Source organism: Panthera pardus, unplaced genomic scaffold, assembly GCF_024362965.1.
Source record: "Panthera pardus isolate Hobbes unplaced genomic scaffold, ASM2436296v1 HiC_scaffold_10, whole genome shotgun sequence".
Taxonomy (NCBI): domain Eukaryota; kingdom Metazoa; phylum Chordata; class Mammalia; order Carnivora; family Felidae; genus Panthera; species Panthera pardus.
In genome coordinates, this window is record NW_026526655.1 from 66,198,714 (window position 1) to 66,220,351 (window position 21,638).

A 21,638-nucleotide genomic window follows, 5' to 3' on the forward strand; every position below is an offset into this window, starting at 1 on the left:
AGTGTTTTTTGATAAAGACTTATTTCAAGAGTCTTCCTCCTCTAGAGTAATTCAGAGAGCATAATGGCTGATATGTGTTACCAATTCTTTGCTTTAGTTGCTAGGATTAATACATTTTCCCGGACTTATCATACATTTATTTGTAAATACACTTAATTAATTATTTTTATATGTATTACTAAAGTACTTATGGAATGACTTCAACACATCATTAATTTTTTTTAATTTAATTAAATGTTTATTTTTGAGACAGAGAGACAGAGCACGAGTGAGGGAGGGGCAGAGAAAGAGGGAGACACAATCTGAAGCAGGCTCCAGGCTTTGAGCTGTCAGCACAGAGCCCAATGCGGGGCTTGAACCCACAAACCGTGAGATCATGGCCTGAGCCGATGTCAGATGCTTAACCAACTGAGCCACCCATGCTCCCCTCAACACACCATTTATTATACAAGCAATGGTAACATTTATTATGTCACTTAATGCTCTCAAAATCTCCAAAAGGATGGGATTATTCCCCTTTTTAAGAGATGACATTGAATTCAATTTAACCTAAACTTGAGTTTTAGCAGAGTTACTGCACTGACCCAGCCATCTGCTCGGTCTTCATGAGAAAAAGTGGAACTATAACAGACCATCTCTTCTCACTGCTGTGCCTCTGTATATGGTAGAGCACTGAGCATATACTGAGTCTCAATAAATATTTGCTGAGTGGATATTGAATAATTATCATTGCTATCTAGTTCCTTTATATTTCATACTTTACATAACACTATTCGCCCGAGCCAGTTAAATAGGAACTTGCAAATGAGATCTAAAAGAAAAAGTCTTCCTTCCAAAAGGCAGAGGTAGGTTCATGTAAGGCTGTAGTGTATTTGGAGCTCTTTACAACTCAATCATTCATGCTTTCTTTATTTACCTTAAGAAGATCTTTTGGGTTTGATATAGAGATTTCTCAGACTGACAAAGTGAAAAATTATTTCCTACATCAAGTATAAATTCTTCCCTTAAAATACTAGTTTCCCAACAACAGAATCACACAGGCAATTCCAACTTTATCTGATCTTAGTAAATACAGAAAGAACTTGAAAGATCTTTTATTCCATTTTATTTTATTTTTATTTGTGAAGTTGACATAGCATGTTCTATTAGTTTCAGGTGTACAACATAGTGATTCAACAATTCCATACAGTACTAAACTCTCACCACTATAAATGTAGTCACCACATGTATACCATTTTAGAATATTCAGGAAAAAATGTATTCAATGATAGAAGATAACTTAAACACATATTAAATACAGTAAATTCCAAATAACTTCGTAGTATATGTGAATGCCATATTTTCTTTTTTTTGCAGCTGTGACTCAGCTCAATATTACAGTCCTCTGCTGAGAGTGGAAATGTTCAACCTACATCCTATCTCAGTACAGTTAGGGGTGCAAGTTGCCAATCCATCCCGTTCCTTACCACTTATTAGCTTTATGATGACAGGCAATTTATTTAAGCTCTCTGAAAATCTGTTTCTTCAGCTCCCAAGTGAGAACCATCCTACCCCCTGGGAAGAATTTAGAAGGGATAATGTATATTAAGCAGGGTCTTTCACATATTAAAAGCGTTCAGAAAACAATACTTTATGATATTTGGCATTAAACACTCCCAAATGTATCAGGCTGTTGCAAGGAGTCCTCTAAATCTCCTTTGAACAACTAGACATTAATATAAGTACAGACTCTTGTACTCAAAGTTGCTGGATTCAAGGACTGATGTTCAAAGAACTGAGTCAAGAACTGGTGAAGAGGTGGGACAAGGCTAGCCACAAATGGACAATTACCTACTCTTCCCTTGCCCCTAAAGATACTTTTAAAAATGCCCCTAAGATAACTAGCCAGCCATGTGTCCAGCATTTTTATATATTTTTTTTAAATGTCAGCCCCTGTTCTTAAAATATATATATTATCAGGGTAAATAATCCTTTGAGAGATTTGAAAAGCCTCATAAGTGTAGAAACTTTTTCTTCAGAGTAGAAGAAACAACTATTAAGAGGAAAAGTATGTTCGGTGTAAAAGAGATTTGAAATTACACTTGATTTAATTTATCTTGAAAAACAATTTGGACCTAAACAAAAAACCAAATTTCTAACAAGTCAAGGTAAATTCTTTGACAACCGAGAGACTAAATTAAGTAATTCCTCAGATTTTTTTCTAATTCTAACATTCTTTGTAAATGAGATTAACTCTGGGATGTAGTCATCCGCATATCAACTAGATCCAAGATGATCTGGTGTAAAAGACCTGTTTCATGTGTCCACTGAATTTAAAGGAAAATAAGTCACTCTTAATGTTGCTGTTTTAATAATTTATCCTGAAATGCATCATTAGTCACATATGTCTCAGAATCCGGAATTTGTCTGTTAAATAAGCTGGTTTGCAAAAACCTCATCATTTTTATTTTTTAAATGAAATTATAGTTCTCTGATAAAGTGACATTATACTCAATTTTTATGCCCACTAAGTGAAATTGTGAAATAGGATATCTAGAAGAGTTATCAGTGTTCTTTTGGGATTCTCTCATTTTGGAGTGCAAAGAAAAATAGTACAGGTATCAATCTTCCATATGAAATTTCCTAAAGAATATCATTGTGATTATCTGAGATCGGGAGAAGGGAACATGGCAGTGATAGTAAGAGTGTTTTGGTTTCAAATGTGCAGTTTCTAGTGAAAACGTTAGAGAAAACTTTTTATCTGTCAGCAAAATCAGAATCAGGACATCAGAAAGAAATATTTTGGTCTCCAGATTTACAAAATACGTCCTCCTGACAATTAGTCAACCTCTCACACACATGCACCTTGTCTGAAGTGGTTTTAGGAGCAAATAAGCCAATTATGAGGGTGCCATTAGTATTGTCAGTAGCCTTATAGCAGATAAATGGCTCCCTCAAATTGGTGAAAACAAAAGGACAATATTTGGTTTTAGTTTCTCAACGTCATCTTCTCCTGGTTTTCTTGTGAACGTGGTTCCGTCTTTCCTTCTGGAATGGGTGTGCCGGGACCTGGGTTATCTGGCACCTGGCCAACCTCTCCAAACTCTAGCTGCTTCCACAGACCCAATCTTACACCTGTCTGTACATGATATCTCCTCTTCTTAGAATGCACCTTCTCTCTCTTGTCCACACGTCTGTGCTTCTCCTAATAAACTCCTTTGGGAAACGCCCAGGGGAAGTCAAGACTTGGCCTAGATTTCACTTCCCGGTTAACAAAGAAAAAAGCTTGCTAATTCCTGATGATGGCAGAGGTGTGGACAACAGATACCTTACGCTGTTGCTGGAATGTGAAAAGGTGGGAAGTCAGGCAATATCTACCAAAGTTAAAAGACCCACGCCCTTCCACTCAGCAGAGCCATTTCCTAAGAAGATATCCCACAGAAAAACTTGTCCAAGTGGGGAAAATATTTGAAAAGTGATGCTGACACCAGCATTGTTTAAAACAACCACAAAGCAAAACAAGAGAAACCAAAAAACTAGAAAGAACCTAGGAGCTTAACATTTGAAGACTGGCTAAATAGATTTTTGGTGTATCCCTCTATATGCATACCACAGTATTCTTTCCATAATAACAAGGAAAAAATTTTGAGATAAATTATGTAAATCAAACAAGATATACATCAACAGATAGCATGATGTTGTTTCTGGGAAAAAAGATATAAAATATCTATTTCAGATGCTTGGATATACATAAGAAATTTCAGAAAAGATTTCAAAAAAAATTGTTAGCAGTGACTGCCTCTGCAGAATGGGCCTGGGGGAAGAGAAAGGGAAGGTTAGTTTTGATTTAAAGGGACACAGAGGTCAAGTGACATGCAAAATGTTACTTGAAGAGTAGGTTAGGAGTTTTCTTGGTAGAAGAGGGGAAGGGATACCTGACTCAGTTGTTACAAGCATGCCTTCCAAAGATGAGTGGGCATGCTTAGGGGACAGTAAAAAGGACAGCGGCTGATTCACACGTTCTGGGTGCAGAGGGAAGAGGGCTGGCTTAGGAGCTGAGCCTCTGTGAACATAATTGCCAACAGTACTCTCTTCAAAAGTGATTCTCAAACTTTAATGTGTACAGAAATCACCAGAGAGTCTTGTTAAAATGCTTTAAATTCTGCTTTAGAATTCTGCTTTGGGGCGCCTGGATGGCTCAGTTGGTTGAATGCCTGACTTCAGCTCAGGTCATGATCTTGCAGTCTGTGAGTTTGAGCCACACGTCAGGCTCTGTGCTGACAGCTCAGAGCCTGGAGCCTGCTTCGGATTCTGTCTCCCTCTCTCTCTGCCCCTCCCCCGCTCACACTCTGTTCTCTCAGTCTCTCAAAAATGAATAAACGTTAAAAAAAATTAAAATTCTGCTTTAACAAAGAAGAGGAAAACCCAGGACTCTGCATTTCCACAAGCTTCCAAGAAATGCCCCTGCAGCAAGCCCCCTGCCACACTTTGAGAAGAGGGGCTTCAAAATTTAGAATATCACGTTTTTGTGTGGTTTGTGTCTTCACAAATATGAAGCAGAGCCAGAAAGCACTTGTTTTTAGAAAATAAGCTGAGAAAAAGAGTCCTCATTGAGTATGAGGTTGGCATCATGATGCTTTGCCAAAGCAATCTTAGTGTCAAATGTTCATGATCAGCAGTTCTGCTTTTTGAGACTCTCCATGTTTAACAAATGCGGGCTTCTGGAAACTAAAGCATCGCCAGACTGAGGCAAGCCTCTCCACTCCACCCCTCATGTGGTTAGTTTATTTGTTGACTTGTTGAGAGTATTTCCGAATATAGTTATACTCTTTCACATTCTCTGGAAGATTGAAGAATCTAAAACAAGTGAGAAGGAAAACTTGCCATCTGCCACCCTCCCACCCTGCCACATGACACTCCTCAACACGTTTCATAGAAATCCAGGCTGTGGATCCACCATACACCTAAAAACTATCTTGGGTTGGCCAGCTGTAGAAATGCCTTCCCTCTATCACAGTCTGTGTGAGCAAGTATGATGTCATCCAGCTCAGTGAGGAGCAGGTGTGTCGTCTCCCGTTTGTTCGCCTTTGAACTTGGATCCCAGAGACTTACCATCTTGATTTTCATAATGTGATATTGCCGAGAGTTTCATGCATAACAAGACAGCATGAACTCATGCTAAGGTTGGGTGCTTTGAGGACAGAGTGTTGGTCAAAACCACGTGTAATCATCTCCTCACTGTGTGACCTTAGCCAAGTTATTCAACTATTCTGCGTCCCACTTTCTTCATCCATAAAATCATGATAATGATAATGGTATCTATTTCATGAGATTGTCATGAAGCTTTAAGTTCTTGGCATATTTAATTAGTATTCTTCTTACATTGTTATTAGAATTGATCTGAAAATAGCAATGTTTGAATGGCACTATATCTATTTCTGCATACCTACCACAGACTAGGTGCTGTGATAAGGGTTAAGGTGGTAAACAGAATCTCTTATCATAAAGACTGCATTCATTTCTGTAAAATAGTTTAAATTCAGTATACTTGTTTTTTAAGCAAAGAGAAAAAAGTGTTTTGAGAGATAAAATGAGATACACAACTTTTTCCCCTTTCCCATCAGCCTTTCGCATGTGATAGAACTAGCAAATCATATGCTTGATGTTTGCAAAGGAATGGAAGTTTTCATCAGAGCAGTGTGAATGAAGGGACTCTACACAGAGTAGGTTCAAGAAAGCCAAAAGCAGGTAATGAGGCAGCCAGGGACATGCAGCAGTGGGGAGACCTGAATGTGCACCTGGAGACAACAGCATTTCCAGAGCCCAGCAAAAGGTGCCATCATGGAAGACGGGCCTCCCCATCAGGAGATGAAGAATGCAAAGTCCTAGAAAGGAGTTGTGGGATAGTTGGTGGGTCAGGGGAAAGACCTTCGGCCCCCAAAGGCTGCTTTCCATAGTTAGACATAATCCAGAAGTCTTTGTCTTCTGGGTTCTTTGGGATTTAGCCCAAGGCAGGCATTAGTAGGAACCAGAGGACCGTCCCCACCACACCCCACCTTCTAGCCCGAGTGACTGCATTCTTTGGTAAACCTCCTTCCTGGGGTCTTCCAAAACTCTAGCTCTCACTGGGATCTGGTGCCACTGTTTCCTTCTCTTATCCATTAAGACCCAGGAGTGGCACTGGTTCTCTCCATTGCTAGTTCCTGGGTGCTTTGTGAACCAGCTTAACCTACATAGTAAAATGTTTCTTTGTTAAATTATTTTCATTTAGCCCCTTTTGAGTGTATCTATTTCCTGCCAGGATCCTGATGAAATCAGAGGTACAAAATTTTAAAGCAATAGATGTTTATGGAAAGGTTAACTCTGTTGTGATGCCCCAGAGAGGAGACTCTGAGCTGATGAAGATGTGGGTAAAGGTCCTTCTGTCTTGTGGGACAGCAACTACAAAGTGAAGTAAGATAAACGATTTCTGAGTTTCATCGTTGCTAAAGTTAAGGAAAGATTCATGCTCTGTATTTACTTAGTTGCAGAAAGAGTAAGGGGCGGGGGCATCCCACAAGTGTTCATTTAAGAAGTGCAGACCCATAGGAGCCTTTTCCTGCTTGTTGAGCCTGCTCTTCCCCACAGGAAAGAGGAACAGATTTTTTTTTTTTTTTTTTGATGTAATGACAAAAACCAGAATGTAAAAGACTTTCAAAGAGACTGCATGAAACGTGAAACAAGTGTATTGGCCTCTGAGCCTCCTTATTTATCAAGGGCCATGGAAACATTGAAACAAAGTAGTTCTCTCATTGTAGCACCCCCCTAGGGAGTAGAGAAGTCTGTTTTTTATCTGACTGTAGATGAGCAGGTATAGGAAACTGCACGTAGCTAGGAAGTGCCATTGCCCAGCACCTGTCCCACATCTGAGCCCCAAGGTGTGGCTAAGATCCTGTTGCTCAGCTACCCAACAGGAATAGAGGCAATCCTAGAACTAACAGCTCATTTCACGGGCTGCAACATTTCCAAGGAGATTGAGGGGGAGTAGGCCAAATGTGGTGATCACCCGGCCCTCCCTGCACCTTCTCCCCAAGTCACTTACCAGTCTCTTCTAAAGCGTGTGAAGCTCTGAAGTGGGCTCTGACTGACCTTTGCCCATTATCTGGCCCACAGTGAAATTCTTATTTTTCCCAAGAGAAAAGATAAGAAGAAATGTAATCATATGTGATTTGTGTGAGTTTGTGAATGAATTTCTGAAGGTTGGAACTGCTTAGGGATATGGGAAAGATATTAATCTCCAAGAAAAACATGGCAGCACCTAATTCGAATGATATATGAAGACATTATGGATAGCTTTTTATGGTAAAGGCAATGGCTCTTGGCCTTTGAACATGAAAGGAAAAAGACGTTGGTAAAAATCCTTCAGGGAAAGAGGAACTACATGTTTGATTATGCTAAGTTATGGCAAAGTTCAGTTTGATTTTGTAAATAAAGAGTTGTCTTCATAAATATTAGCTATTTCTTTTAGTGTAAAGAAAGACGTCTTCATAAAAGAAAATCTAATTAAAGCTCTTCAATACATGGACAAGTGATGTATTAAAATGGCAAACTGGTATTGTGGTTCCAATAAGTAACCAACCATATTTTTCTTAGCATTAGCTGTAACTAACTTTTCTTGGCAAAGGGGGGAAACTGCTATATGAAATAGGTCAGGCAAATGTTTAATTGATCTAAGGGAAGGGAAAGAGCACATGTAAGCACAAAATAGAACCCAACACAGTAACTTAGTTTTTATATTGCTCAGGTACTTTCTTTATTTACATTGATATTTCTTTTCCCTTTTTATCCTACTGTGGCAATAGATCTAAACATAATGCTTTAAATATTGGGATGTACTTTGATCTTGTTTTAAGAGCCAAAGCTTTATGAAGCTTTTATGTATTTAAAGAAAGAGGCATAAAAACTCAGGCATGTGAAACATTAAATTTTGTTTCAATACACAAAAGTTAATGGCCATATAAATATGGTTTATGAGACTAAAGAAACAGAAAAATATTTTTAGATTGCATTTTAGCTTTACAAAGAAATTATAGAACTTCAAGATCATTTGCTTCCTGGATATTTCCTGGACCTCTTTTCGGACCTGCATTCCTGAAAGCTGTCAGTGTTACACTGAGTATCTGGTGCTCATGCCCTTGAGCTTGAACATTTTGTGGTTAATATTTAAGATCAGCATGTGGAGCTAGACTGAAGGACGGTCACTTTCTCTATCCTTTGCTAAAACCAATGTTGGTTAGTCCATCACCTTCTTAAACAGTAACTGCAATCATACACACCATCACATCCATCTCTCTGTCAAAGCATGAGTGAAAATCAATTGTGGCGTATCTAGAAATACTCCACTTACTTCCATTTTGCTCCTTATGTGCTGATGCACCTACTCAATATTAATCTCCTTCATAGTTAGACAGTGGAAAAAATTTGAATGGACTTTTGTGGTATAAAACTAGCTATGTGACCTTGGACAAGTCATTGTCTCTCCTCCTGACATCATTCCTTCTATCCAAAATAAGAACCCTTGTCTAGATGATCTCTGAGAACTTTCCAATGCCACAATTCCTCAAGGATCAGCACAAGCCTATCTGTGAAGCAGTGGTAAAGATTTGAGTCAACTGATGTTCTGTTTAATGTGATTTTAAAAGTTGTTTTATCCTGCCTATAAATCTTAGTGGAATTTCATTCTGGAATTTTGATTCATTAGTACTCAGGAGATGCCATCTGTGCACCTTTAGAAAGTACTTTAATTCAACCAAAAACACTGTAGTAGGTTTGGAAATAAAATAAGAAACGAGATGAAGTTCTTGCTTTCAAAGAGAATAGGGGACAGAGTCAAGGAGGGAGGTGCCCAGTAGAGGGTGGAGGGTGATGTGGTCAAAGAGGAAAGGAAGAAAGCAAAGTATTAAGGATGTGATGGCTCCTGGCTTATTTGGTGAAAGACAAAGGGTTTGTTGTTATGAGAAATGATACTGATGTCATCCTCAGTAAATATTGTCAATGCCCTCTTACATTTTAGCAGAAGGAGAAAGACCAAAAATAACCCAGGGCCCCAAATAATAAAGGATTTAAAACTAAAAATTCATAGAGGACTAAAGTAATTTTTAAAAACCTTGCTTGAATGGTTATATAACAGAGAAAGAACAATATTATATGAAGTGACAAAAAGTAATTTTGTGATTTAATATACTTTTGAACTAATGTTGCAATGCTGACCTCATCAAATGCTTTACATTCATCTATTTAATTCCCTTTCAAGAAATTATGTTTGTATTACTGTGTCTTGCCCATAAAACCTATTTATTTGGTTTTGGAATACCATTGTTTGCTTCTCCAACACCAACGGCTGCCTATGTAATTAAAAGAAAATTGCAGTGAATCTTCCAACAAGAAGTAACTGCATCCCTGGAAATGGTCATCTGTGGATTTATAATTAAATTCTGGCTTTCATTACTTTGGGTGGAATGGTAAGAGAAGGCATGGGGAGACTGGAGCATCATCTGAGGACCTCCCTCATGATCCCACAACCTCCCTTCCTCTCTCTCTCACTTTAAAATACAGCACTATGACATTAAAAAAAAAAGAAAGAAAGAAAGAAGGTAGGGGTGTGCCTGGGTAGTTCAGTCAGTTAAGCGTCCACCTCTTTGTTTCAGTTCAGGTCATGATCGCACAGTTTGTGAGTTCAAGCCCCGCATCTGGCTCTGCACTGGTGGCACAGAGCCTGCTTGGAATTCTTGCTCTCTCTCTCTCTTTCTTTCTGCCCCTCCCCCTTTGCTCTCTCTCAAAATAAATAAACATTAAAAAAATAAAATAAAACATAGCACTGTGGTGAGGTCAAAACAAAACAACAAAAACAAACCTGACTATTCATTTTCCTTTACTACCAGAAAGAAAGAGAATCAGAAGTAATTTTAGTGACTTCTTAGAAACTTTTTATAAAATTTTAAATGCATTTCTGGAACTGGTTCTAGCTACTTGAGAAACATTTTTTAAAACATGTTAAGTTTATTTATTTATTTTTGAGAGAGAAACAGAAAGAGCGAGGAGGGGAGGGGCAGAGAGAGAGAGTAAGAGAGAAAATTCCAAGCTGGCTCCACACTGTTAGTACAGAGCCCTGCCTGATGTGGGACTTGACCTCACAATCCGTGAGGTCATGACCTTGAGCTGAAACCAGGAGTCAGAAGCTGTTAACTGACTGAGCCACCCAGGCGCCCCCTTGAGAAACATTTTAGAATAGAATCAGTAAGAAAAACAATTCCAATTATTTAAGCTCAATATATCGTCAGTGATTTTTAAAATGACGATCTATGAGTGGAAAAATCACAAATCTATAACAGCTTTGATTCAGTAATTTCCAATAGGGGGCCTCAAATATTTTTATATCATGTTTGAAAAAATATGGGGCGCCTGGGTGGCTCAGTTGGTTGAGCGGCTGACTTCGGCTCAGGTCAGGATCTCACGGTTGGTGAGTTCAAGCCCCGCGTCGGGCTCTGTGCTGACAGCTCCGGAGCCTGGAGCCTGTTTCAGATTCTGTGTCTCCCTCTCTCTGACCCTCCCCCGTTCATGCTCTGTCTCTCTCTGTCTCAAAAATAAATAAACGTTAAAAAAAAATTTAAAAAAAAAAAGAAAAAATAGCTGATTTTCCTTCTTCCTCTTTCTTTCTCTCTCTCTCTTTCTTTCTTTCTTTCTTTCTTTCTTTCTTTCTTTCTTTCTTTCTTTCTTTTCCTTGGTGGGGTGTATGGACTTTACCATAGTTTCAAATGTTTACCTTCTAGTATCTACAAGATATTCTAAAACCAATAGGCCAATTCTGTGCTATCAAGAAATTGTAACTTTAGGGGTACAGGGGTGGCTCAGTTGGTTAAGTGTCCAGCTCTTGATTTTAGCTCAGGTCATGATCTCATGGTTCATGAGATTGAGCCCTGAGTCACCCTCTGTGCTGACAGCACAGAGCCTGCATGGGATTTGCGCTCTCTCTCTCTCTCTCTCTTCCCCTCCTCCTCTGATGTGCGTATGTGTTCTTTCTCTCAAAATAAATAAACTTAATTAAAAAGAATTGTACTTTAAACTTGCTGAAAAACTGGTTGGCTATGGCCCCTAAAAGATGGATCTAAATGGCAGTTTCTGCATTTATTTATCTGATTGCAGGTACATTCTATACTCGTTTTTGGCTTATTTTCAGAAGGACAAATTAACCTGAAATGTAAAGAGTTTATTATTTTCTGCTAGCAAACAGTTTCTGTTTCTAAAATGATGTCCTCTTAAGGCACTGTATTAGTAAATGCTTGGGGGAAAGCAAGGAATTAGTAGTAAATGTTTGCATAATAATATATATATTTACACACTACTGGGGGATCCACATCTAAAAGCAAAGTCCTGAAGTGGTAAATTATGTTTACTGTGGAATCACATCAATACTGTTCTTTAGCTGAGTTCTATTTTCCAGTCACATGGTGGCAAAGCCAGGTAATGATACAGTGGTCCTGTGGATTTAGAATCCTGAAGCCTGGGTTTAAATTCCGATTCTGGCATAGGCTATGGGTATGGGAATCACCATTCTGTCAGGCTTGCCTTCACCCACCAGCCTGTGTGGCATCACTATTATATCCTCTGAGACACCTCCCAAGGTCAGACCACTTCACAGGTTTAACTCCAGACACCAGTATCCCTATCCCTTGCCTTCAGGGAGGACCCAGCTTCATGACACTCAGTGAGCCTAGATTCCCAAACAAATCACAGAAGGATCTATACACATTTTCTGCTTTAAAACTCAAATGTCACTTATAATTCTGAGTGAGCGAGTCCACAATTCAGAACAAAATGATTTGACCATCATTTTGGGAAATTTTGTACCAAAGACCAAGGATGAGCTCCTTCTCCCTGCCGAGCCTCAAATTAATAAAGAATTAATTAACTCTTTTTATGAGGCAGCTAATGAAAAGGTTCAGAACTCCAAGAGATGGGCATCAGGCAGAATGTTGTGAGGAAAAAAATTTCCCTTTATTTTCTATGCAAGAAGATACTAAATAACATTCCAGTATTAATCACACTGATTCTTTAGCCTTCTGATGCTGAGCTCTCCCCTCACGCTGTCAAAGTTCTAATCACAGTAGGAAGGTCCCCCATCTATCTTGGAACTGACGGAGGACAAGACCCTGTGCAGCATTTTCCATCTGAGTGACCACTCTTCCTGTTTAATACCCACAATGTCCTGACAGCCCGATGTCCCATTACAGCATTCCCTTCTCTTAATGGCACACTGAGCAGTGAACTGCTCTGTTAGTCCCCCACGGAGCTGTACCAAAGTCATGATCAAATTCTCGTGACAGAGAGAACAAGGCAGAGACTGAAGGACATCTTATGCTCTCATTCTCTTTCCTTTGTGAGAAAGTCTCATAGGAAAGGCACAGCCTAAGCCTCTGGGCAGGTGAGCAAGGCCGTGCAGTCACAGGTAGAAGTATTGTCACATAGGAAACGGCCAGTACATTCTTCTTCCTTCTGAGACATGTTTGCTTAGGACCTCCTAGAATGGCTAACATTAAAGGTGGGAGGGAAAGGAGGGAAATTATCCTTTCTTTCTTTGAAACTGGAAACATAACAGCGAAAAAGAGAAAATTAGATCTCGATAAATTAACTTGCATAAAGGTAAATAAAAGGAGCTGGTTCCACAGGGAGTTTGTAATCTGGGAGGTGAATAAGAAACGTGCATAAAACTCTCGGCATAAGGTCAAAAGAGACAATGCAATAGTATTAAAAGTTGGCACAGATAAAGTTTCATGTTAATGTATCTTTTGCCAACTTTTATGAATATGGGACTTTAAGTGTATACTACTCTAGTTTAATAAAAATCTCACATCTTGCCTTTATGTCAAGGCTTATATGAAGAATATGTAAAGTTACCAATGTTGTTAAACTGCTTCAGCTATGATGAATGAAATGTCTTCAATACAGAATGACGAGCTAGTCATTAAAAATACTCCTTGTATTTTTACAATGGATACTGGCCTTTTTTTTTTCAGAGTCCGTATCAGAACAGCCATTTATTCTCTTATGTGCAATCCCTTCAATTTAACAAACAACCATATTCCACAAATTTAAAATGTAAAGCCGTTCTATAATTAACACAAGAAAAAAAGATCCTACCTACTGAGAAAACAAGCAAGATATTAGAGAAGGAAGAATATGTAGCCTAAAACCTGGGTAGAATTTTCCATGTATGAGTGAGGGGGGTCCGGGGAAGATCCATCAAGAGAAGTGAAAATTTTGAACAAAGACCCAGAGGTGGAAGAGTGTGGTGTGTGCAGTGAAAGTAGTGAGCCTTCCATGTGTCAGAGGAAACTCTGCTAATGGAGGGATTTTGAACTGGTTTATTCGATGATGTAACCTCAGTATCTGGAAAAAGTGCCTGAAGAAATGAAGTGTCCGATGCCTAGAATATAAGCAGTATTTGATAGCTTTCAAGGGCTAGGCTATTTGGATTCCTGCCCCAAGGGAACTGGTTAGGACTCCATAGAGTAACAGAAACTAAGTTCAACTAAGCAAAAATGGAGTTTATTTGTGTTTATCACGGAACCAACCCCAAATCATGAAAGTATGTGGATCTTGGGAAGAACCGAGTGGGAAACAGGAAGTCATTGTGAGTTTTCTGGCTCCGTCTTTTGTCGCTACTTCTTCCACACCTGCGTGATTCCTTTCTCTGGGCACCTTGGCTCCACCTGGTTTGGAGCGTGCATTTCAAGCAAAGCCCAGCCCCCACAGCCACCACGTAGCAGCTCTGTTTGACTAGGTCAGATGGCCAGACACCCTCCCCTGCTCAGGTCCTCAGTAGCTAGGAGCACAGGTTCACCTCTGGGGACCAGAGAGGGAGAAGGGTGGAGAGGATGGCTGTGAGCAGCCACTCGAAAACTTGACCATTATGAAAACAATTAGAAGGCATTAAAGCATGTGGCCGATAGTGTTCTTATTTTGTATGCCTGTATGTTTAAGCCATAAGCACTGTTCGTATGAAATATGTTAGCCTAACACTTAAAAAAAATATATTGTCTGTTAGTTCACATACTTCCCACTTCTTCTTCAGCTCCAACAGCTTAGTAATTATTTACTAAATATTGGTCACCTGTCCCTCCAGCTCCTGTCAACATTGCCCTGACTCTACCAGAGACTGAACGACACCATTTCCCGAACGCTGAATAAATGCTGTTAATGTGTTCATGCTACCTTGATTGGCTTTTGTGAAAATATAGAATTGTTGAGATGGAACAGGAAATGATTACTCAATTTCTTTCTTTTATAGATGAGCGATGGACCCCTAAGTAATTTATTGAAAAAAGATCTAGTAAATGTTTTGTGAACAGAGAAACAATACATTCTTGTGATTCTAGAACATGGGAAAAAAGGTGGACTTTTGGTATGTTGCAAAGATCAATAGATTTTGGAACCAATAGCCTCAGTTTCACTGCTTTGCAAGCTATGTGTGGCCTTGAGCCTTATTGATAAGGCTCAGAAAGCCTCACAATTCTTAGCTGCACAGTAGGAATAGTTATAATAATATTATTTTTTTACTTTATTTATTTATTTATATAATAATATTAACAGTAACTAATGTACTGTTCTTTGGTGAGGAATGGATGGATGAAATATTGAAGGTGATATCATTTAATAAATGGTAAAGCACATGCAATGATAGTTATCAATAGTAACAGTAAGTGTGTTCGGTGGAAAACAACCAGGATGAAATATTTACTGCAAACTACCAATATACACATAGTTAATTGTGAGTTCACACATGACCAAATGTTAAAGACTGTTTCAGCTTTAAAGTACAGTATATAACATAGAAAGCTCTATTCTCAGTTCCCAGAGTTACAAATAGTTTCACATGGAGGTTCCATTGTCTTGGGAACACCTGATGGATATGGCTTTTATAATTCTACCAATAGGTGTTACTTCATTTGATTCAAAATGTATATATTTGCTTACCAAACCATGTTGTTGTAATTAAACTTTGGGTCAAATTCACAAGACAGGGAAACATATTGTGGTAAGAGATAATAAAACCACTGACATTTAGGGTGCAAGATAATCTAGTTTAACATCTAAATGTAGATGAAGATGGGGAAATGTAAGTTTTTATGGAGAAGCTCAGGGACTTGCTCAAAGGCATGTGCTCATGAGTGTTGAAATTGAAGTAAAACTCACATCTTCTCACACTGAGCTGTTCACTATAAAACAGACCCACCACTAAACACAGCATTAAAACTGAGAAAAATTTCAAATAGATCTTCAAAGTAAAGCCTTAGACAATAAATAAAGGGCCACCCAATTGTCTACTGGTGGAATAAGAAGACAAAACTTTATTTGCAAATTATGTAATTCATTAAGATAGCAATGATTTCATAGTGAGAATAAAGTAACACTTTTAAGCAAAAGTAAAATGCAAAAGCAACACAAGTTATTGGCTATGCTTGAAGATAGTTGTATCTACTTTTAAACTTTCTCATCTTTGAGTCATTAGGGGTTTGATATGACAGACCAACTGGAAATGAAGGAGTAACAAGAGGAAGTTAATAATGAGATCCACAGGGAAGAAGGGAAAGAAGGAAACAGAAAAGAGGTTGAGAAAGAGCACCTAAATCTGGCTGGTAAGAAAATATTTAGTGTTGGGCCACTAGATGGCGATATAATGTAAGGTGCTCCCTCCACTTTTTTTTTTTTTTTTTTTTTTTAAACAAGCTATTTGCTGATTTGTATTAGGTACCATAGAGTGAGGCGAGGATGAAGCCGAGAGGATACTGCAGAGGTCTCTGGTGCATGTGTGTATGTGTGCGTGTGTGTGTGTTCGTGTATGTGTGTCCTGCCTCAGTGAGACTGCAGCCCTTGTAAATACTTGTTACCTTTTGCAAGAAGGAATCTGAACTGCAGCTGAAGGCACGTTGTTATATCATCTGGTCTTTGGGAGATGCTGTTCCTCGTTGCAGATGGGTAATTTTCCTTTTTATCAGGTAAGCCATCTGGTTGTTTCGTTGCGATCTTAGTCATACTCATTCCAGTTATTCCGGTGGAAAGAGAGCCCGAGGATATACAGTTTGGGCTGAGCAGGAAGTCCATTTTTGTATGTGATTTCGGACCAACGGTCCCCCTCCTCCCTCTCTTCTCCTCCCCTTCTCCTCCCCTTCCCCTCCCCCTCTTCTCTCCACCTTCCACGAACTGAATTCAGGTTTGTTTTGCAGTCAGCATCTTGATACAAGATGGGATTCTTTGGCCTGAAATAGCTTGGAACCTGGCCAGTTTCTTCCTGCCTTTGCTTGCCTTCAGTCTATTCAAGGTCTCCTTTTTGAAACCCCCTCCTTCACCCGTGCTGTAGAACTGGACTAGCTAGCTGTGAATAGAGGTCATATTGTTCCTAAGGATGGAGCAAAAATTAGATCTCAGCGTTAGCCCCACAGGAAGGAAGAAGGCGGCGGGACTGCTGCTGGAGCCTAGCTAGCACTGCAGGGGTGTTCAGCCTCCTCGGGCAGAGGCTGGGCTTGGGCAAGAAAGGAACAATGATGTATTCCCCCTAACTCGGATCGAACCGCGCCACCAAAGGAGCTGGAGGGAAGTGGGAACGAGTCCCTTCTGTGGAATGCCAAACAGGAAACACCGAGTTACTTTTAATTAGACAGAGGTCACGATCGGCAGTGATACTGCAGATGCTGTTCGGTTCCCCGTGAGCAAACCGGCTTGCTTTTCCAAACTGCACAAGAAATGTCTCTGGGTGGACGTGAGGCTTTTCAAACGCCTTTGTTATCATGGATTCCCTCTCTCCTACCTGTTTGAGGTATGTGTTTAAAGACCAGCTCCCCCCACCTCCCCGACACGTTTACTTCTCATATGTCTTTTTGCTCTCTGCAGTTACTCACTGAAAATTGTCACTTCTCTGTAGCAAATCAGTCCAAAGAGAGTGGTTGCAGGTGCTTTTTCACGTGTCCCGTGAAACAATTAAAGCCAAAGCAGGGTAATGCTCTGTCTCTACGTGCATGTGACTAAATATTTTCTGAGATGCAATGGCAAACTTGCAAATTGCCAACACTGTTGCTATCACACCTATAAAATGTGGCTTCTTTTTATGTGGATTTACAGGTTCAAGTGGTATTTCTGATGCGCTAGTGTAGTAACAGGACATATTTCTCCATAAAGCACTTTAAAGCATCCCAAGAGGATGATGCCGAACAGAAATAGGAAAATTCCATGCTGAGGTTGGTGATTCCTGCTTTAGTTTCTCCCGTCCAGGGAGCAGTGGGTAGCTTACCTTTCCTATTTGCTGCAAGACCTGACCCTCCAGGGTGATGCAGCTTGGGACTTCTGCACATACAGTGGACACCTGACACTTTACCCCTCATCTGGGCATGTTGGAAGAAGAATAACTAGGGTGAAAAACTTTAAACCTCTCCTTTGTTGCTGTTGCTTGTAATTGCTATGAAACCAGTGCATCCCTCTTGTAGGAGCAGTGTTGCAATTTAGGCCTTCCTTCACAAAGCTCCTTGAAGAGATTTTTAGATGGTGTCTATTTTAGGAACATAATGTGTAGACAGGAATGGATGGCCACAGAGATTTACGGGAAAACAATTTCGTGGAGAGGGTGAGGTAACATTTTAAACCTCTAGAACAGAGCCCAGTGGCTGGTTATATCACATGAACCCAGTAATGGAGTTAGTTTTCATTAAACTCACTGCAACTCCTTTGTATGGCTTTTTTTTTTCTTCCCTCCTTATATCGTTGGTCTGGCTTTTCAAATATGTTTTTAGGCAGCCAAGGTATCCGGGACGCTCCTACTAGTAAAAGTAATTAATACATTGGATTCTGCCGCCAATACTTATAGTCTCTGTTTATATGGCCCCTTCTTGCTGGGAAATTTGGTATCTGGAGACTCATTTATTAGGGCAGTTTCCCTTTAAGGCATGGGCTAGAGGGTTTCTCCATCCTTGAGAGGGGAAGGGAAGGGACAATTGGAGGCCTAATTAATTATACAGTATCCAAGAAGGCACAGGGGATCTCGGCCAGGATTCTCCATTAGCAGCTAGAAATACCAGGGGCAAAGGGACAGACTAGAGACCTATAAGTAAACTTTATTGCCACCAATAAGGCAATGAAAACTCTAGAATCTCAATAGAGGAATCCAGTAAGAAACATTCTGGTTCTTTGTACAGAAGGCACTGTCAGGGAACCCAGAGATTCTGAGAGAAAAAAACATTAAGAGCATCTTCTGTATGTGTTGCAGACAAGGAAGGGAAAAATCTGGGGCTTGTTTGGACTTACCCCTAGGACTTCACAGACTGGGCAGTCCTCATGCATTTATATTGGTGTGAGCCTGACACCTGAAAGCACCCCTCCAAAATTTAGCCAGGGTTGGGGGGGATGTGGTACAAGGTTTTATTTTCCTCCTGGGTAGTTGAAGAGGCTGAACCCATCACTTCCTCCCAGGTAAATAGCTATCTTGAAAGGGGGAGGGGAGAAGAAAGAGTACAGGGGTTGGTGGACAGGTATTGAGAATCAGCTATTGATCCTTTTGCTGTCTTCAATGTCAGGGTCAATGGGGCTGTGATTTGTGAAGTAATGACTACCCTTTGAAAATTCTGATTAGTCAAGTAAGCCTGTTTCACAGCTCAGTTTAGATTATACTGGTGAGTGCTAATTTATACTAGATTATACTGGTGAAGGGTAGGGGGTGATGAAGAGATTTATTCTCAGAGCAACTGTGTTCAAAAAAAAAAAAGAAACAATTAAACCAAATTTCCCCAAAACTGCCTCTAACTGTGCTTTTCCAACTTTTTCCTTTGTCCACGTTCCTAGTTTCCATTTATTAATTATTTTCTTTAGCAAAGATGCATAGCATTTACTCCATCCCAGCCACTATTCTGAGCAGAATTTTACAAATATATTCCCACTCAATCTATGAGATAGGTACTATTATTAATCACCAATTTATGGATAAGGAAACCAATTAACTTGCCCCTGGGGAGACAATCAGTGGCAGAGCCCAAACAAACCCAAACAGGCTGACTGTGGTCTATTCTTTTGAGCACCCCTGATCACCTGTGTGATGGCAGAACTATGACTGAGCCCAGATAATCAGGACTCAGGTAGTGCAATCTGTAGAGGGCAGCTGTAATTCATCTGCTTAACTACATGTCACAATTTCATATACGTTGATTTAGAATAATTCCCTAAATGTGCTACATTCATTCATTGGAAAAAATGTTGTGCCCTCCTGTAGTACAGGACAGTCTGTATCCTAGATACAGGAATATGGTGAATAAGACAAAATCTCTGCCCACATGATGTCTTCAGTCTAGTGTTCAGGGCTGAGAGAAGGGAGAAAACATAAATTTCCCCAAGGACACGGTGTCTCACAGGTGTAAGAATTGGCATCCACCTTATTAGGAATCCAGAGAGTAGAAGAAATGGAAGGAAATGGGGCCACACAGATGACCAGCCAGATCTGGGGAGCCCTGCTTAGGGCCCTCGTTGTTGCTGGCTTTTATAAAAACAAACTGAGGGGGGCTCCTGGGTGGCTCAGTCAGTTAAGCTGCTGACTTCGGCTCAGGTCATGATCTCGCGGTCCATGAGTTCGAGCCCCGCATCAGGCTCTGTGCTGACAGCTCAGAGCCTGGAGCCTGTTTCAGATTCTGTGTCTCCCTCTCTCTGACCCTCCCCCGTTCATGCTTTGTCTCTCTCTGTCTCAAAAATAAAATAAATAAACGTTAAAAAAAAATAAAAAAAATAAAAACAAACTGAGGAACAATATCAATATCAAGTAAATTTAAGTTGCATATTTACTGGTGAGAAATTACTGGTTAAAAAAAACACAAAACAAACCTAAACCACTCATTTTTACACACAAATTTTTTTTTAACAATTTGTAAAGTTCTGTGAAAAATGCTGTGTTTCCTAGAATGCAGTGAAATTGGCTTTTTAAATGTTTAAAAACACTAAATGTTTGAGAGACGCCTGAGTGGCTCAGTTGGTTGAGTGTCCCACTTCGGCTCAGGTCATGATCTCATGATCTCACAGTTCGTGGGTTCGAGCCCCATGTTGGGTTCTGTGCTGATGGCTCAGAGCCTGGAGCCTGCTCAGATTCTGTGTCCCGCTCTCTCTCTGCCCCACCCCCACTTGCTTGTGCACGCGAAGCTAAATAAATAATAAACATTAAAAAACTTTAAGAAAAATCTCTTTGAGATTATTGGTTAGGTGGCAGCAAATAATTAGTTAAAATGAAAAAGAAAAAAAAAAGCCCCAGGCATCCAGTCCTTGCTTACACTTCAGCACTTTCCCCTGAAATGGCTAAATTTGGGAGGTGTGGGCTGATGATAAGGATGGAAACCAGTCTGTCATTCCCTAGGTTGGTCAGGACATAGTAGGCACCCAGAGGTGTTTGAACAAATCTTTTTTTTGCAAATGAATTAACAGGATCTCAAAATAATATGGTAAAATATCAACATCAGCTTTCATTTTTATCTGTATTAAATGCTTTATTATGTGTTTATTGCTTCAGAATTCACATTCTAATAGTTTATCTTTTTATATCTCTTGCCTGTTTGCTCCCACTCCCTCTCAGTTACCTACAAACATTGTAATTTCTCTCTAGCAAGTGTGAAATTCTCTCTTAGAATGAACCTTGCTTCTAACCCTGTCAGTGGTAAAAAGTCCTTTCCATCTCTTAGGGCCTTCTCCTCCTTTGGTGCCCCCCACCTACAACTTTAGCTTGAACTTTGATGAAAGCATCTATAATTTTTGGCTTTAATGTTTTCTTTTGTCATTTGTGCTTCTCATGTCATATATATGAAACCATCACCTAAGCCAAGGTCATGACAATTTACTTCTTTTTTTCTATTCTATTGGTAGTTTTAACTTTTACATTGATACCTGTGATTCATTTTCAGTCCATCTTTATAAATACTGTGAGGCAGGAGTCCAACTTCATTCTTCTGCATGTTGATATCCAGTTGTCCAGCACTAGTTTCTTACTGAATTTCAACTTGTCCGTGCACCCGATACGCAGTAGGCCAACATCTGAGGCATGGGTTTTGAAGCAAAGAAAGTTTTATTATCAGAAGGGCAGATCAATGAGAAAGCAGGAGATCATTCCCAAAATTGCTTGCCCCTGTTGAGTCTCCGGACAGCTTATATATGTTTGGGGAAAGAGGTAAATACATGAGAGGGGGGTGAGGGGTTCCTTGAAACCTTGAGCTGGGGGGAGGGCTTGAAATAATCTGGAGGTAAGCATTCTTCTGGACAATGAGGTGGCATTTGGGATTTGGTATGATTAGATGTCAGATACTTTCAAGACAAATATACCCTTTAGGAAACCATTAGGTTTCCACAATCAATGTATAAACAGGGAGTAGGGACAAAAAGGCAAAGTTATTGACTGATCATGCATGAGGTTAAGAGGTGCATAAAACATACTTAAGTAGGGAACAAAACAGAATGTGGAGCTAAGTTAATAATGCAACTAATACAACCATAGTTCTGTCTATGTTTTCAAAACAGGTCCAGGAACCAAGTGTTTGACCTCAGATTGTGGAAAAGACTATTGTTCCCCCATTGAATTGTCACGTTAATCTTGCTGGTGCTATATTTTATGT

General features: G+C 39.8%; 1 protein-coding gene across 5 annotated transcripts in view; it reads left to right on the forward strand.

Moving 5' to 3' along the window:
* Positions 1-21,638, forward strand: part of LOC109272337 (sodium channel protein type 1 subunit alpha) — a 148,373-nt gene that overhangs the window by 4,339 nt on the left and 122,396 nt on the right. For 3 of the 5 annotated variants that reach the window (XM_053908038.1, XM_053908048.1, XM_053908050.1), the window contains exon 1: positions 15,761-16,013. The exons of 1 other annotated variant lie outside the window; for it this stretch is intronic. The gene's annotated coding sequence lies outside the window, so the exon portion shown is untranslated. Of the gene's footprint in view, positions 1-15,760; positions 16,014-16,082; positions 16,832-21,638 lie in introns of those variants that run through there. One more of the 5 variants, XM_053908046.1, reaches the window with a different exon arrangement.